At 38.5% G+C, this 17,604-nt stretch overlaps 2 non-coding genes across 2 annotated transcripts; one reads left to right on the top strand and one right to left on the bottom strand.

Annotated features, from left to right (window-relative positions):
* Positions 1-11,014: 11,014 nt before the first annotated feature.
* Positions 11,015-11,118, top strand: LOC130937150 (small nucleolar RNA R71). Its single transcript, XR_009068382.1, has one exon. It is a non-coding gene; the product is annotated as a small nucleolar RNA R71 (small nucleolar RNA).
* Positions 11,119-15,465: 4,347 nt separating this feature from the next.
* Positions 15,466-15,569, bottom strand: LOC130938523 (small nucleolar RNA R71). Its single transcript, XR_009069687.1, has one exon. It is a non-coding gene; the product is annotated as a small nucleolar RNA R71 (small nucleolar RNA).
* Between the last annotated feature and the right edge of the window lie 2,035 nt (positions 15,570-17,604).

Below are 17,604 nucleotides of genomic sequence, written 5' to 3'. Positions count from 1 at the left end.
GTTCCACAATTAGTTAGAAGTAAACCAACCGTTAATAAATTCACTCCAGAGCAACGAGAAGCTCTTTTGGCCTTGCTTAGCAAACGAGATGTGCCTCATTCTCATAGTGTCAATCAAATTTCAGCCAAAGCCAATCACTCTCCCTATACAGGTAGAATGGTAAATATTTTACAATTTGATTCTCATGTTAGAGCTCTAAATATTTCAACTAATAAACACAAGCTATGGGTACTTGACACTGGAGCCACTGACCATGTATCATATACTCTGGTTGATTTCCAAAATTATTTCAAAGTTGATCCAATCATTGTCAAATTACCTAATGGAGCACTCGCTACTAGCTGCATCATGGGTACCATTATGTTTTCTGACAATATTTTTCTCACTAATGCATTGTTTATTCCTACTTTTAACTTTAAACTCATATCAGTTTCAAAACTTACTGCATTTTTACATTGCAAAATGAGTTTCACTGACAAGGCTTATGAGATACAGGATCTTCACACTTTGAAGATGATTGGTGCAGCTAGCAATGTTGATGGATTGTACATTCTGCACAACGAAGTTAAAGCTCTCCCTCCCATCACAGCAATTTCCCGCAACCATTATCTCATGATAAGCTTGTTGCATTACAAAAGAATTTTGAGTTTATTGACGATACAAAACATACGGAACCATGTCATTCTTGCCATCTTGGCAAACAAAAGCGATTATCTTTTTCTATTAGTTCTAGTACTGCAGCCAACATACTTGATCTAATTCATGTTGATATTTGGGGATCTGTTTCGGTTCTCTCCTTTATTGGAAAACGTTATTTTCTTACTATAGTGGATGATTGTTCTCGATTCACTTGGACTTTATTCATGAAAACTAAAGCCGAGGCTTCTTCATTGGTTAAAGATTTTGTCATTTTTGCTAAACCCAATTTATTGCAGTAGTTAAAACAATTTGCACGGATAATGGGCCTAAGTTTTTACTGCCTACTTTTTACAACTCTAATGGCATATCTCATCAAAGAACTTGTGTGGAAACTCCACAGCAAAACGGCATTGTTGAGCGCAAGCATCAACACATCTTTGCTGTGGCTAGAACTCTCTTGTTTCATGCACACTTGCCAAAATCTTTTTGGAATTATAGTGTTAGACATGTGGTTTATTTAATTAATTGATTGCCAACACCTTTTTTGCAAGATAAGTCTCCATATCAAGTTCTTTATAAGACTCTGCTAAATCTTTCTCATCTCAGAGTCTTTGGTTGTTTGGCATATTCTAGCAGCCTTGCAAGACAACGAGGCAAACTGGATCTAAGAGCAAGAAAGTGTTTGCGTCTTGGATTCAGAGAGGGAACAAAGGGATACCTGCTCTTTGATTTGCAAACTCGAGAGATTTTCTTATCTAGGGATGTCCAATTTCATGAGAATTATTTTCCTTACTGTCACTCCAATAATTCCAACGATAACAATTTTTCAAATTTTTCTAATTCATCTCATGTTTCATCTCATCCTTTTGATTATGAATTTTTGGAAGGTACTCAGATTCAGGTTTTAAACACTAATGATGCAGCCCCTCAACCAAGCTTGCATTACCCAAATCTCAGCCATCAACATGATAATGTTTTATCTGAGTTAAATAAAACTGAAGAAATTCTTTTCTATCCTAAAATTCATAATCATTTAGAACATACATCTGCATCACATGAAGAGTTTTCAACTCATAATTATGCTACTCTGCCTGAATCCTCCATTATGCCTGAAATTGCTGATGTAACGAGATCGACTAGGCAAACTAAACCACCTGCATACTTGTAGGACTACAAGTGCCAAACCATCAACACTGTTTCACCCTCATCGTAGCTCACTACTCAAAGGTATCCTCTCTCCAATGTCTTATCTTATACTAGGCTTTTTCCCATGCATCTTGCATTTTCTATTGTTATTCAGAATTTAAAGCCTAAAACCTATGAGGATGCAATCATTCAAACTTGTTGGCAAGAGGCAATAAGAGCTGAACTAACTGCCTTGGAAGAAAACAAGACATGGAAGCTAACTTCTTTACCAATTGGAAAGAGAACGATTGGCTGTAAATGGGTATTTCATACCAAATACCACCCGAATGGCACAGTGGGGAGGCACAAGGCAAGACTCGTTGCCAAAGGATTCACACAAGTGGCTGGTGTTGACTATCGAGATACCTTCAGTCCAGTAGTAAAGCTAGGGACTTTGAGAGTAGTGCTGGCTACTGCAGTAGTGAAAGTGTGGCACCTTAAACGAATTGATTTTAACACGGCATTTTTGCATGGTGAACTCAATGAGGAGGTCTATATGAAGGTGCCTCTAGGTTTAGAAGCCTCACCAGGTTGTAATACCCTAATTACCCTAAGCTTTACCTTGCGTCGTAAAGCAAATGTTAATCAAAGATTACGACAGTTCTAAGTGCATACATATAATATATAGAAAGAATTAATATAAACTAGAAGCCCGATGAAGGATAAAGCTCAAAAACAGGATTCAAAAAGCGCAAAACGTACTAACGAAGCTTCTAACTTAAAGCACAAGAAACAGATACATCATAACAAAAGATAATAGTATAACATCATAAGAATCTAGCCACGGCTCACGGAGTTTAAGCCGGCTAGCCATATATGTACAGACAAAATAGAACCTGAAGTTTAAAATAGCTTATACAAGTTTTCTCTCTCAAATACAAGCCTCTAGGCAAAACAAAATACAAAGGTGAGAGAGGTATAAACAAAATAATCAAAAAGACTTCAAAATATTCAGGATCCTCCGCTTCTGTCACTATCCAAACAACTCACCAAGGTGGGTTGCGACCTGCATCTGAAAAATACAACAGAAATATGGTATGAGAACTGGAGGTTCTCAGTATGGTAACAGTGTCCAGTGATGTAGGATATAAGACCCCGGGACGCCAAAAGCAATCCTAGACTTCATATCTATCACAAGATTTCAATCTTAAGGCATACTAAAAACAATAAAGCAGATATATAAGTCTTAACATAAATAAACAGGGTACTCTATCTTAAGGGGATTTCTATTCTAACCAAACACCCCTGTCCCACAACCTTCACCAACCTATCCGATCCCATCGCCACCGCCTTCTGAACCTCCTCAATCCCAGTAGAAAGCACAATTAATAGCAATGCAAGTAAATCACAAGTAGAAGCATATAAGGCAAGTAACTCAAGTAGCAATTAGACATGTTATACAAATATGTATACAATTACAAGTCGACAAAGCAAACAAACAGATAAAAAATGCACATGATGAATGCCTGCACTATTGGCTATGATATCACATTGTCGGTTCAACTGTAAACCCGACATATCTCCATGGAGATGTCGCCCTTCAGAATCATCATATAGGAACCCCCGCGATATAGTGCTCGGATCACTGTCCAGGGTTTTGCACCTGCATGCTCTATTGATCCGAAGGGATGTGAGCGGGATACTCTTGCCACGGACCTCACATCTCAATGCAAGCGGGACGAACCACCGCCCTTACGCCGCCGCTGCTACCCCGACAGGCGGGATCCAACCGCCGTCCCTGCCGGGTGCATAGCGTCTCATAATCTCAATATAAAATAGTAGTTTAGTGGTTTTTTAGAAAACATTTTCAATACATCAGTGATTTCTCATCACACATTCGAGTCCTCGACTCATCTCAACCACTGTCAGTTCATAGTTTCATTCCGAGTCCTCGACCCATTTCAACTACTGTCAATTCACATTTTTATTCCGAACTCAACAGTTCCTCAATTCTCATCTCATACATCAACCATTTATCACATACCATCAAACCAATCCTCAGTACACCAGAAATCTAGTCCTCCGTTTTCTAATTGTTTCCAAATAATATCATCTAAAACCCTTAAGTTCTTTCCCATATTTTAAATGTCCAAAACTAGGCCCAAGAGTCTTAAAATGGTATTATAAAAGCTTACAATCTTGTTGGGAAGGTAGAATAGTTGAAAATAAAGTTAAAATTTGAGAAACAGGGCGTGTGCGTACGCACAGGGGTGTGCGCGCACACGCTCTGGAGAAGTTTTAAAACGTGTGCGTAAGCATAGAGGTGTGCATACGCACAGGTACCAAAATTCACAATGTCTGTTCACTCGCACAACCTGTGCTAGCGCCCTCAACAGACTGGCCTTCCCAACGTGTGCGTGCGTACAGGGCTATGCGTACGCACATGTTGCAAATCCTCATCGGTATATGCGCATACAAGCTGTGCTAGCGCTGCAAACAGGGAGCCTTACCCTGCGTGTGCGTACACACAGGTCTATGTGTCCGCACAGGTTAAGATTTTCGCAGGGTTGTGCGTGCGCACATACCAGAAATCATAAAATTCTACAACTTTGCAAAATTTCAAATTTTTATACCAATATTTGAATTATCATAACTTCCTTTACAAAATTCCAAATTTCACAAATTTCATATCGATTCGAAGAGTTTTCAATAAACTTTAATTCTAAACCAGTTTCAACAGATTTTGAAAACCGAGACATAAGTTATGATCAGACAAAGTTCACCAAAAATTAACTTTTACCAAACTCCACAATTTTCACAATTCCTTGTAAACCACAACCCAAATCATATCAAGCCATTCCAAACTCCATTTTTCAGCAAAACCTACTCTTTGTGTCAAATTACACCAATCTTATCACATATTCATTCATATTTCATCATTTTCAATCTCAACATCAATTATATAACACTTATAACCAATCTACATTCAATTTACCATTTCATCAACCTCAACATCACATATATCATCACCATTCACTTTTCAATTCACACAATCAATCATCATCATCATATCATCATAATTACTCAACCATATCAACTCATCATAAACCATCATACATCATCATTCAACCAATCAACAATCATTTTAATCCAAACCTATCCTATGGGTCACTAGCCTAAGTGTCCATGAATATTATATACTACATAAAGAAAACCGAGACCATACTTTGACCAATCTCCAATATGTCCAAAACTCCAAATTTAGCACAATCAAGCTCTCAACCACAATCCAAGCTTCCAATGTAACTCCAACAAGCACCAACAAGTTCCAATAGCTCCCAAGCTCACAAAAACCAAGCTATATACACATAAATCATGACTAATCAAACTAGGGCTCAAAATAAATAAAATCTCACAAGAGTTCAATGTCTCTTACCTTGTCCAACAGTTTTGGTAGCCAAAGCCCAATGCTAAGCAAGGATTAGAGTGAACCTAAACACCCAAAATCACAAAATCTCACTTTAATCAAAAGCCCTAAACTCAAAATTTTGAAAAGAAGAACTGAGAAGGATTCGAGCTTTTCTTACCATTTTCTCATATGGTTCTTGTAGAGCTCTTCACAAGGAACGCGTAGCCGCAAACGGTGCGGCGATCAGAGCTCTATAGCTCAAGATATGAGCTTGAGAAGATGGAAGTGAATAGTGCTCATGGGGTTTCTTCTTCCTCCCTTTCTTTCTCAGCTGGTGGAGTTGTGTTTATGTGTGTTATGGCTGATTGGGTTCACTAATGGATCCTTATATATGTTGGGCTTGGGCCCAACTTGGGGCCGGTCCAATCCGTTAGCGTTTTTAGCCCGTTTGGCCTAACTTCGGGCCAAACCTTTAAAATTAACGCCCGGTTTTCGATTTTTACTATTTTTCTAAGGTTTTTGACTGTTTTCACTTTTTCTTGCGCAATACCGGGCAGACTTGAACCGGTTCAACCGGTTCGACTGTTGGTTCGCGATTTTTTACGGTTTTTCGCAGAAAACACATTTTCTAACTCAGAAAAATCTACTGAGCCCAAAAATCATATTTAAATCCTCAAATTTTCACTCTAATTATTTGGAACCTAATTTGGGCAATATAATTACTTAACTAAATAGTTAATTAAGTTCGGTTCTTACATTCTACCCACCAAATAAGAAATTTTGCCCTCAAAATTTGAATTACCTGAGAATAGCTGGTGCACGAAATTGTGATCACGACAACTTCGCACAACTAACCAGCAAGTGCACTGGGTCGTCCAAGTAATACCTTACGTGAGTAAGGGTCGATCCCATGGAGATTGTTGGTATGAAGCAAGCTATGGTCACCTTGTAAATCTCAGTCAGGCAGACTCAAATGGGTATAGTGATAAACGAATAAAGCATAAAGATAGGGATAGAGATACTTATGTATATCATTGGTGAGAGCTTCAGATAAGCGAATGAAGATGCCTTCCCTTCCGTCTCTCTGCTTTCCTACAGTCTTCATCCAATCCTTCTTACTCCTTTCCATGGCAAGCTCATGTAGGGTTTCACCGTTGTCAGTGGCTACCTCCCATCCTCTCAGTGAAAATATTCCTATGCTCTGTCACAGCATGGCTAATCAGCTGTCGGTTCTCGGTCAGGCCGGAATAAAATCCATCGATTCTTTTGCGTCTGTCACTAACGCCCCGCCTGCTAGGAGTTTGAAGCACGTCACAGTCATTCAATCATTGAATCCTACTCAGAATACCACAGACAAGGTTTAGACCTTCCGGATTCTCTTGAATGCCGCCATCAGTTCTCGCCTATACCACGAAGACTCTGATCTCACGGAATGGTTGGCTCGTTTGTCAGGCGAGCACTCGGTTGTCAGGCGATTAACCATGCATCGTGTATCAGGAATCCAAGAGATATTCACTAAGCCTCGTATGCTTGTAGAACAAGAGTGGTTGTCAGTCACTTTGTTCATAAGTGAGAATGATGATGAGTGTCACGGATCATCACATTCATCAAGTTGAAGAACAGGTGATATCTTGGAACAAGAACAAGCGGAATTGAATAGAAGAACAATAGTAATTGCATTAAAACTCGAGGTACAGCAGAGCTCCACACCTTAATCTATGGTGTGTAGAAACTCCACCGTTGAAAATACATAAGAACAAGGTCTAGGCATGGCCGTGAGGCCAGCCTCCCACATGATCTAAGAACTAGATGTCCAAAGATGAAAATACAATAGTAAAAGGTCCTACTTATAGAAAACTAGTAGCCTAGGGTGTACAGAGATGAGTAAATAACATAAAAATCCACTTCCGGGCCCACTTGGTGTGTGCTTGGGCTGAGCAATGAAGCATTTTCGTGTAGAGACTCTTCTTGGAGTTAAACGCCAGCTTTTATGCCAGTTTGGGCGTTTAACTCCCATTTAGGTGCCAGTTCCGGCGTTTAACGCTGGAATTCCTGAGGGTGACTTTGAATGCCGGTTTGGGCCATCAAATCTTGGGCAAAGTATGGACTATCATATATTGCTGGAAAGCCCAGGATGTCTACTTTCCAACGCCGTTGAGAGCGCGCCAATTGGGCTTCTGTAGCTCCAGAAAATCCACTTCGAGTGCAGGGAGGTCAGAATCCAACAGCATCTGCAGTCCTTTTGAGTCTCTGGATCAGATTTTTGCTCAGATCCCTCAATTTCAGCCAGAAAATACCTAAAATCACAGAAAAACACACAAACTCATAGTAAAGTCCAGAAAAGTGAATTTTATCTAAAAACTAATAAAAATATACTAAAAACTAACTAAATCATACTAAAAACATACTAAAAACAATGCCAAAAAGCGTACAAATTATCCGCTCATCACAACACCAAACTTAAATTGTTGCTTGTCCCCAAGCAACTGAAAATCAAATAAGATAAAAAGAAGAGAATATACTATAGACTCCAAATTATCAATGAAACTTAGCTCCAAATTAGATGAGCGGGACTAGTAGCTTTTTGCCTCCGAACAGTTTTGGCATCTCACTCTATCCTTTGAAATTCAGAATGATTGGCTTCTTTAGGAACTCAGAATCCAGATAGTGTTATTGATTCTCTTAGTTAAGTATGATGATTCTTGAACACAGCTACTTATTGAGTCTTGGCCGTGGCCCAAAGCACTTTGTCTTCCAGTATTACCACCGGATACATACATGCCACAGACACATAATTGGGTGAACCTTTTCAGATTGTGACTCAGCTTTGCTAGAGTCCCTAATTAGAGGTGTCCAGGGTTCTTAAGCACACTCTTTTTGCCTTGGATCACAACTTTATTTCTTTCTTTTTCTTTTCTTTTTCTTTCTCCCCTTTTTTTTCGTTTTTCTCTTTCTCTTCTTTTTTTTTTTGTATTCACTGCTTTTTCTTGCTTCAAGAATCATTTTTATGATTTTTCAGATCCTCAGTAACATGTCTCCTTTTTCATCATTCTTTCAAGAGCCAACAATTTTTAACATTCATGAACAACAAATTCAAAAGACATATGCACTGTTCAAGCATACATTCAGAGAATAAAAGTGTTGCCACCACATCAAACTAATTAAGCTAGTTTTAAAGATGAATTTGAAATCCTGTACTTCTTGTTCTTTTGTAATAAAAACAGTTTTCATTTAACAAAGGTGATGGATTCATATTCATAGCTTTAAGGCATAGACACTAAGACACTAATGATCATAAGACACAAACATAGATAAACATAAGCATAAAAATTCGAAAAACAGAAAAACAAAGAACAAGGAAATTAAAGAACGGGTCCACCTTAGTGATGGCGGCTTGTTCTTCCTCTTGAAGATCCTATGGAGTGCTTGAGCTCCTCAATGTCTCTTCCTTGTCTTTGTTGCTCCTCTCTCATGATTCTTTGATCTTCTCTAATTTCATGGAGGAGAATGGAGTATTCTTGGTGCTCCACCCTTAGTTGTCCCATGTTGGAACTCAATTCTCCTAGGAAGGTGTTGATTTGCTCCCAATAGTTTTGTGGAGGAAAGTGCATCCCTTGAGGTGAATCTCTCCATCTCCCATGACTCGGAGGTGGAAGCTTTTGCCTTCCCTTTCCTCTTTCTAGAGGTTTCTCCGGCCTTGGATGCCATAAATGGTTATGGAAAAACAAAAAGCAATGTTTTTACCACACCAAACTTAAAAGGTTTGCTCGTCCTCGAGCAAAAGAAGAAAGAAGAGAGTAGAAGAAGAAATGAGGAAGAAGGGAATGGCTTTGTGTTTGGCCAAAGAGGGGGGGAAAGTGGTTTGAATTTGAATGGTGAGGTAGGTGGGGTTTTATGAAGGATGAATGGGTGAAGAAGAAGAGAGTGTGGTGGGTTGGTGGGGATCCTGTGGGGTCCACAGATCCTGAGGTGTCAAGGAAAAGTCATCCCTGCACCAAATGGCACTCAAAAACGTGTTTTGAGCCAATTCTGGCGTTAAACACCGGGCTGATGCCCATTCCTGGCGTTTAACGCCAGGTTCTTGCCCTTTTCTGGCGTTTAACGCCAGTCTGGTGCCCCTTTCTGGCGTTAAACGCTCAGAATGGTGCCAGACTGGGCGTTAAACGCCCAACTGCTAGCCTCACTGGCGTTTAAACGCTAGTGGGTTCTTCCTCCAGGGTGTGCTGTTTTTCTTCCTGTTTTTCATTCTGTTTTTGCTTTTTCAATTGATTTTGTGACTTCTCATGATCATCAACCTACAAAATAAGATAAAATAACAAAGGAAAATATATAAAATATAACATTGGGTTGCCTCCCAACAAGCGCTTTTTTAATGTCAGTAGCTTGACAGAGGGCTCTCATGGAGCCTCATAGATACTCAGAGCAATGTTGGAACCTTCCAACACCAAACTTAGAGTTTGAATGTGGGGGTTCAACACCAAACTTAGAGTTTGGTTGTGGCCTCCCAACACCAAACTTAGAGTTTGACTGTGGGGGCTCTGTTTGACTCTGATTTGAGAGAAGCTCTTCATGCTTCTTCTCCATGGTGACAGAGGGATATCCTTGAGCCTTAAACACAAAGGATTCTTCATTCACTTGAATGATCAGTTCACCTCCATCAACATCAATCACAGCCTTTGCTGTGGCTAGGAAGGGTCTGCCAAGGATGATAGATTCATCCATGCACTTCCCAGTCTCTTTTGAGGTAATTTCTGCCTAGACAAGTCATCCAGTTCTTTGGTGAGCAAAGGAGGTTCATCCTCCCAAGTCTCATTTCCAAATAACTTGTCATTTAGCTTCATGATTGCTCCAAGGTATTTAGCAACTTGCTCTTCAGTGACATACTCATCCTCTTCAGAGGAAGAATACTCATCAGAGCTCATGAAAGGCAGAAGTAAGTCCAATGGAATCTCTATGGTCTCATTTTGAGCCTCAGATTCCCATGGTTCCTCATTAGGGAACTCATTGGAGGCTAGTGCACGCCCATTGAGGTCTTCCTCAGTGGCGTTCACTTCCTCTCCTTCCTCTCCAAATTCGGCCATGTTGATTGCCTTGCACTCTCCTTTTGGATTTTCTTCTGTATTGCTTGGAAGAGTACTTGGAGGGAGTTCAGTAACTTTCTTGCTCAGCTGTCCCACTTGTGCCTCCAAATTTCTAATGGAGGACCTTGTTTCAGTCATGAAACTTTGAGTGGTTTTGATTAGATCAGAGACCATGGTTGCTAAGTCAGAGGGGTTCTGCTTAGAATTCTCTGTCTGTTGCTGAGAAGATAATGGAAAAGGCTTGCCATTGCTAAACCTGTTTCTTCCACCATTATTGTTGAAACCTTGTTGAGGTCTCTCTTGATTCTTCCATGAGAAATTTGGGTGATTTCCCCATGAAGAATTATAGGTGTTTCCATAGGGTTCTCCTAGGTAATTCACCTCTTCCATTGAAGGGTTCTCAGGATCATAAGCTTCTTCTTCAGATGAAGCATCCTTAGTACTGCTTGGTGCATTTTGCATTCCAGACAGACTTTGAGAAATCAAATTGACTTGTTGAGTCAATATCTTATTCTGAGCCAAAATGGCATTCAGAGTATCAATCTCAAGAACTCCTTTCTTCTGACTTGTCCCATTGTTCACAGGATTTCTTTCAGAAGTGTACATGAATTGGTTATTTGCAACCATTTCAATGAGCTCTTGAGCCTCTGTAGGCGTCTTCTTCAGATGAAGAGATCCTCCAGCAGAGTTATCCAAAGACATCTTGGATAGTTCAGAGAGACCATCATAGAAAATACCTATGATGCTCCATTCAGAAAGCATGTCAGATGGGCATTTTCTGATCAATTGTTTGTATCTTTCCCAAGCTTCATAGAGGGATTCACCATCCTTCTGTCTGAAGGTTTGGACTTCCACTCTAAGCTTACTCAATTTTTGAGGTGGAAAGAACTTTGCCAAGAAGGCATTGACTAGCTTTTCCCAAGAGTCCAGGCTTTCTTTAGGTTGAGAGTCCAACCATATTCTAGCTCTGTCTCTTACAGCAAAAGGGAATAGCATCAGTCTGTAGACCTCAGGGTCAACCCCATTAGTCTTGACTGTGTCACAGATTTGCAAGAACTCAGCTAAAAACTGATGAGGATCTTCCAATGGAAGTCCATGGAACTTGCAATTCTGTTGCATTAGAGAAACTAATTGAGGCTTAAGCTCAAAGTTGTTTTCTCCAATGGCAGGGATAGAGATGCTTCTCCCATAGAAGTCGGGAGTAGGTGCAGTAAAGTCACCCAGCACCTTCCTTGCATTGTTGTTGTTGTTGTTGTTTTCGGCTGCCATGTGTTCTTCTTCTTTGAAGAATTCGGTTAGGTCCTCTGATGAGCGGATAATTTATACGCTTTTTGGCATTGTTTTTATATAGTTTTTAGTAAGTTTGAGCTACTTTCAGGGATGTTTTCCTTAGTTTTTATGTTAAATTCACATTTCTGGACTTTACTATGAGTTTGTGTGTTTTTCTGTGATTTCAGGTAAATTCTGACTGAAATTGAGGGATTTGAGCAAAACTCTGAAAAAGGCTGACAAAAGGACTGCTGATGCTGTTGGATTCTGACCTCCCTGCACTCGAAATGGATTTTCTGGAGCTACAGAACTCTAAATGGCGCGCTCTCAACGGCGTTGGAAAGTAGACATCCAGGGCTTTCCAGCAATATATAATAGTCCATACTTTATTCGAAGAATGACGACGCAACTTGGCGTTGAACGCCAAGTACACGCTCCTTTCTGGAGTTAAACGCCAGAAAAACGTCATAATCCGGAGTTGAACGCCCAAAGCACATCATAACTCGAAATTCAACTCCAAGAGAAGCCTCAGCTCGTGGATAGATCAAGCTTAGCCCAAGCACACACCAAGTGGGCCCCGGAAGTGGATTTATGCATCAATTACTTACTCATGTAAACCCTAGTAGCTAGTCTAGTATATATAGGACATTTATCTATTGTATTAGACATCTTTTGACCATCTTTTGACCACTCTAAGTCTTTTATCATTCGGTCACTTGATCATGGAGAGGGCTGGCCATTCGGCCATGCCTGAACCTTCTTTTACTTATGTATTTTCAACGGTGGAGTTTCTGCACACCATAGATTAAGGGTGTGAAGCTCTGCTGTACCTCAAAGATTAATGAAGTTCTATTTTCTTTTATTCAATTCTCTATCTTATTCTTATTCCAAGATATTCATTCGTACTCAAGAATATGATGAATGATGATGAGTTAATAACCCTCATCATCATTCTCACTCATGAACGCGCGTGATTGACAACCACTTACGTTCTACATGCAACAAGGCTTGAATGTGTATCTCTTAGATTCCCCAACAGAATCTTCGTGGTATAAGCTAGATAGATGGCGGCATTTATCTGGATCCGGAAAGTCCAACCTTGTCTGTGGTGTTCCGAGTAGGATCCTGGGAATCCGGAAAGTCTCACCTTGTCTGTGGTATTCCGAGTAGGATTCCGTTCATGAATGACTGTGACGTGCTTCAAACCTGTAACCTGCTGGGCGTTAGTGACAAACGCAAAAGAGGGATTCTATTCCAGTAGGGGAGGGAACCAACCGGTGATTGGCCGTACTGTGACAGAGTGCGTGAGCATTAGCTTTCACTGCGAGGATGGGATGTAGCTATCAACCATGGGTGATGCCTCCAGACTGGTTAGCTATGCGAGTGACAGCCGCATAGGATATTTCCCCGTGAGGAATGAAAGTAGCCACAGTTGATGGTGAACCCCTATACAAAGCTTGCCATGGAAAGGAGTAAGAAGGATTGAGTAGAAGCAGTAGGAAGGCAGGCGTCCGAGAGCTCTACAGCATCTCCATTCCGCTTATCTGAAATTCCCACCTATGAATCTACATAAGTATTTCTATCCCTTTTTTAATTAACTTCTTTCTATTTTATTTAAACCCATAATCCAATTTTAATCTCCCTAACTGAGATCTGCAAGGTGACCATAGCTTGCTTCATACCAACAATCTCTGTGGATTCGACCCTTACTCACGTAAGGTTATTACTTGGACGACCCAGTACACTTGCTGGTTAGTTGAACGGAGTTGTGACTTCAAATAAGGACAATTATTGAATAAATCCAATTACAATGAATCAGATCAAAGAACAGTGATCACAATTTCGTCCACCAAGTTTTTGGCGCCGTTGCCGGGGATTGTTCGAGTATGGACAACTGACGGTTCATCTTGTTGCTCAGATTAGGTAATTTTCTTTTCAAAAACTTTTTCAAAAATTTTTTTCTTTTATTTTTCGTTTTTCTTCACATTATTTTCGAAAATAATTAATAAAAATCCAAAAAAATTAGAAAATCATAAAAATCAAAAAATATTTTGTGTTTCTTGTTTGAGTCTTGAGTCAATTTTCAAGTTTGGTGTCAATTGCATGCTTTAAAAATTTTTCTTGCATTTTTCGAAAATTTCATGCATTCATAGTGTTCTTCATGATCTTCAAGTTGTTCTTGATAAGTCCTCTTGTTTGATCTTGATGATTTCTTGTTTTGTATTGTTTGTTGTTTTTCATGTGCATTTTTGCATTCATATTTTCCATGCATTAAAGATTTCTAAGTTTGGTGTCTTGCATGTTTTCTTTGCATCAAAAATTTTTCAAAAATTATGTTCTTGATGTTCATCATGATCTTCAAAGTGTTCTTGGTGTTCATCTTGACATTCATAGCATTCTTGCATGCATTCATTGTTTTGATCTAAAAATTTCATGCATTGAGTATTTTTGTTGTTTTTCTCTTTCATCTTTAAAAATTCAAAAATAAAAAAAAAATATCTTTTCCTTATTTCCCTCCAAAATTTCGAAATTTTGGGTTGACTTGGTCAAAAATTTTTTAAAATTAGTTGTTTCTTACAAGTCAAATCAAAATTTCAAAATTTTAAAAATCTTATCTTTTCAAAATCTTTTTCAAAATCATATCTTTTTCAATTTTTTTTTATTTTTCGAAAATTTCAAAAATCTTTTTCAAATTATTTTCAAAATCTTTTTCTTATCTTTATATGTAATTTTCGAAAATTCACTAATAATTAATGTGATTGGTTCAAAAATTTGAAGTTTGTTACTTTCTTGTTAAGAAAGGTTCAATCTTTAAGTTCTAGAATCTTATCTTGTAGTTTCTTGTTAGTGAAGTAAATAATTTCAAAAATTTTGAATTAAATCTTTTTATCTTTTATTTTATCTTTTTCAAAAATTTTATATTTTTCAAAATTTGATTTCAAAATATCTTATTTAATTTGCTATCTTCTTATCTTTTTCAATTTTGATTTCAAATCTTTTTCAATCAACTAACTAACTTGTTGTTTGTTTCTTATCTTTTTCAAAACTACCTAACCACTTTTCCCTCTTCTATTTTCGAAAATATCTCTCTCTTTTTCGAAAAATTCTTTTTAATTAATTAATTGTTTCATGTTTTAATTTTAATTACATTTTATCTCTAATTTTCGAAAATCACTAACCCCTTTTCAAAAATTATTTTCGAAATTCCTCTTCTCTTTTCTTATTCTATTTAATTATTTAATTACTAACACTTCTCTTCACCTCTCTTCATCTAAAATCCGAACCTTCCTCTTCTTTCTTATACCCCTTTCTTCTTCTACTAACATAAAGGAATCTCTATACTGTGACATAGAAGATTCCTCTTTCTATTCTTGTTTTCTTCTCCTTCATATGAGCAGGAACAGGGATAAAGGCACTCTTGTTGAAGTTGATCCAGAACCTGAAAGGACTCTGAAGAGAAAATTAAAAGAAGCTAAATTACAACAATCCAAAAACATCTTTAAGAGAAACAACCTTTCAGAAATTTTCGAACAGGAGAAGGACATGGCAGCCGAAAATAATAATAATAATGCAAGGAGAATGCTTGGTGACTTCACTAAGCCAACGTCCAAATTTGATGGAAGAAGCATCTCCATTCCTGCCATTGGAGCCAATAACTTTGAGCTTAAGCCTCAACTAGTTGCTTTAATGCAACAAAACTGCAAGTTTTATGGACTTCCATCTGAAGATCCTTATCAGTTTTTAACTGAGTTCTTGCAGATCTGTGAGACTGTAAAGACGAATGGAGTTGATCCTGAAGTCTACAGACTCTTGCTTTTCCCTTTTGCTGTAAGAGACAGAGCTAGAGTATGGTTGGATTCAGAACCCAAGGATAGCCTGGACTCATGGGATAAGCTTGTCACTGCATTCTTGGATAAATTCTTTCCTCCTCAAAAGCTGAGCAAGCTGAGAGTGGATGTTCAAACTTTCAAACAAAAAGATGGTGAATCCCTCTATGAAGCTTGGGAAAGATACAAGCAGCTGACTAAAAGATGTCCATCTGACATGTTTTCAGAATGGACCATATTAGATATATTCTATTATGGTCTCTCTGAATTTTCGAAAATGTCATTGGATCATTCTGCAGGTGGATCTATTCACCTGAAGAAAACGCCTGAAGAGGCTCAAGAACTCATTGACATGGTTGCAAACAACCAGTTCATGTATACTTCTGAGAGAAATTCCGTGAATAATGGGGTACCTCAGAAGAAAGGAGTTCTTGAAATTGATGCTCTGAATGCCATATTGGCTCAGAACAAAGTGTTGACTCAACAGGTCAACATGATCTCTCAAAATCTGAATGGATTGCAACATGCATCCAACAGTAATAGAGAGGCAGCTTCTGAAGAAGCTTATGATCCTGAGAACCCTGCCATGGCATCCGTTCATGAATGACTGTGACGTGCTTCAAACCTGTAACCTGCTGGGCGTTAGTGACAAACGCAAAAGAGGGATTCTATTCCAGTAGGGGAGGGAACCAACCGGTGATTGGCCGTACTGTGACAGAGTGCGTGAGCATTAGCTTTCACTGCGAGGATGGGATGTAGCTATCAACCATGGGTGATGCCTCCAGACTGGTTAGCTATGCGAGTGACAGCCGCATAGGATATTTCCCCGTGAGGAATGAAAGTAGCCACAGTTGATGGTGAACCCCTATACAAAGCTTGCCATGGAAAGGAGTAAGAAGGATTGAGTAGAAGCAGTAGGAAGGCAGGCGTCCGAGAGCTCTACAGCATCTCCATTCCGCTTATCTGAAATTCCCACCTATGAATCTACATAAGTATTTCTATCCCTTTTTTAATTAACTTCTTTCTATTTTATTTAAACCCATAATCCAATTTTAATCTCCCTAACTGAGATCTGCAAGGTGACCATAGCTTGCTTCATACCAACAATCTCTGTGGATTCGACCCTTACTCACGTAAGGTTATTACTTGGACGACCCAGTACACTTGCTGGTTAGTTGAACGGAGTTGTGACTTCAAATAAGGACAATTATTGAATAAATCCAATTACAATGAATCAGATCAAAGAACAGTGATCACAATTTCGTCCACCATCCTCTACAGAGAATTGTGCCTTAGCTTCACTTAGCTTTCGCTTCAAGGTCCTTTCAGGTTCAGGGTCAGCTTCAACAAGAATGCCTTTGTCTTTGTTCCTGCTCATATGAAAGAGAAGAGAACAAGAAAATATGGAATCCTCTATGTCACAGTATAGAGATTCCTTGAGGTGTCAGAGGAACAGAAAAATAGAAAGAAGAGGTAGAAGAATTCGAACTTAATTAGATAGAGTTCGAATTGTGCATTGAGAAGGAGTGATACTCCATAAACAGAAGGATGTGAGAAGAGGGGAAGAGAATTTTCGAAAATTAATTAAAAAGATTTTAAAAACATTTTGAAAAATTGATTGATAATTTTCGAAAACTCAAAGTGGAAAAGAAATCAAGTGATATTTGAAAAAGACTTTGAAATTAGAAATCAAAAAGATTTGATTGAAAACTATTTTGAAAAAGATGAGGTTAAGAAGATATGATTGGTTTTAAAAAATATGTGATTGAAAAGATATGATTTGAAAACAATTTTAAAAAGATTTGATTTTAAAAATTAATGACTTGCCTAACAAGAAAAGATATGATTCAAACATTAAACCTTTCTCAACAGAAAAGGCAACATACTTGAAATGTTCAATCAAATCATTAATTGTTAGCAAGTATCTTTGAAAAAGGAAAGAAATTGATTTTGAAAACATTTGATTGAAAAGATATGATTTGAAAAAGATTTGATTTTGAAAAACTTTGAAAACTTGAAAAAAAATTGATTTTGAAAACAAAATCCTCCCCTTGTGCCATCCTGGCGTTAAATGCCCAGAATGGTATCCATTCTGGCGTTTAACGCCCAAAATGCTACCTTTTTGGGCGTTAAACGCCCAACCAGGTACCCTGGCTGGCGTTTAAATGCCAGTCTGTCCTTCTTCACTGGGCGTTTTGAACGCCCAGCTTTTTCTGTGTAATTCCTCTGCTGCATGTTCTGAATCTTCAGTTCC

This window comes from Arachis stenosperma, chromosome 6 (genome assembly GCF_014773155.1).
Source record: "Arachis stenosperma cultivar V10309 chromosome 6, arast.V10309.gnm1.PFL2, whole genome shotgun sequence".
Classification (NCBI taxonomy): Eukaryota; Viridiplantae; Streptophyta; class Magnoliopsida; order Fabales; family Fabaceae; genus Arachis; species Arachis stenosperma.
Note: the sequence above shows the minus strand (reverse complement) of the source record. Positions and strands in the feature narration are given on the sequence as shown.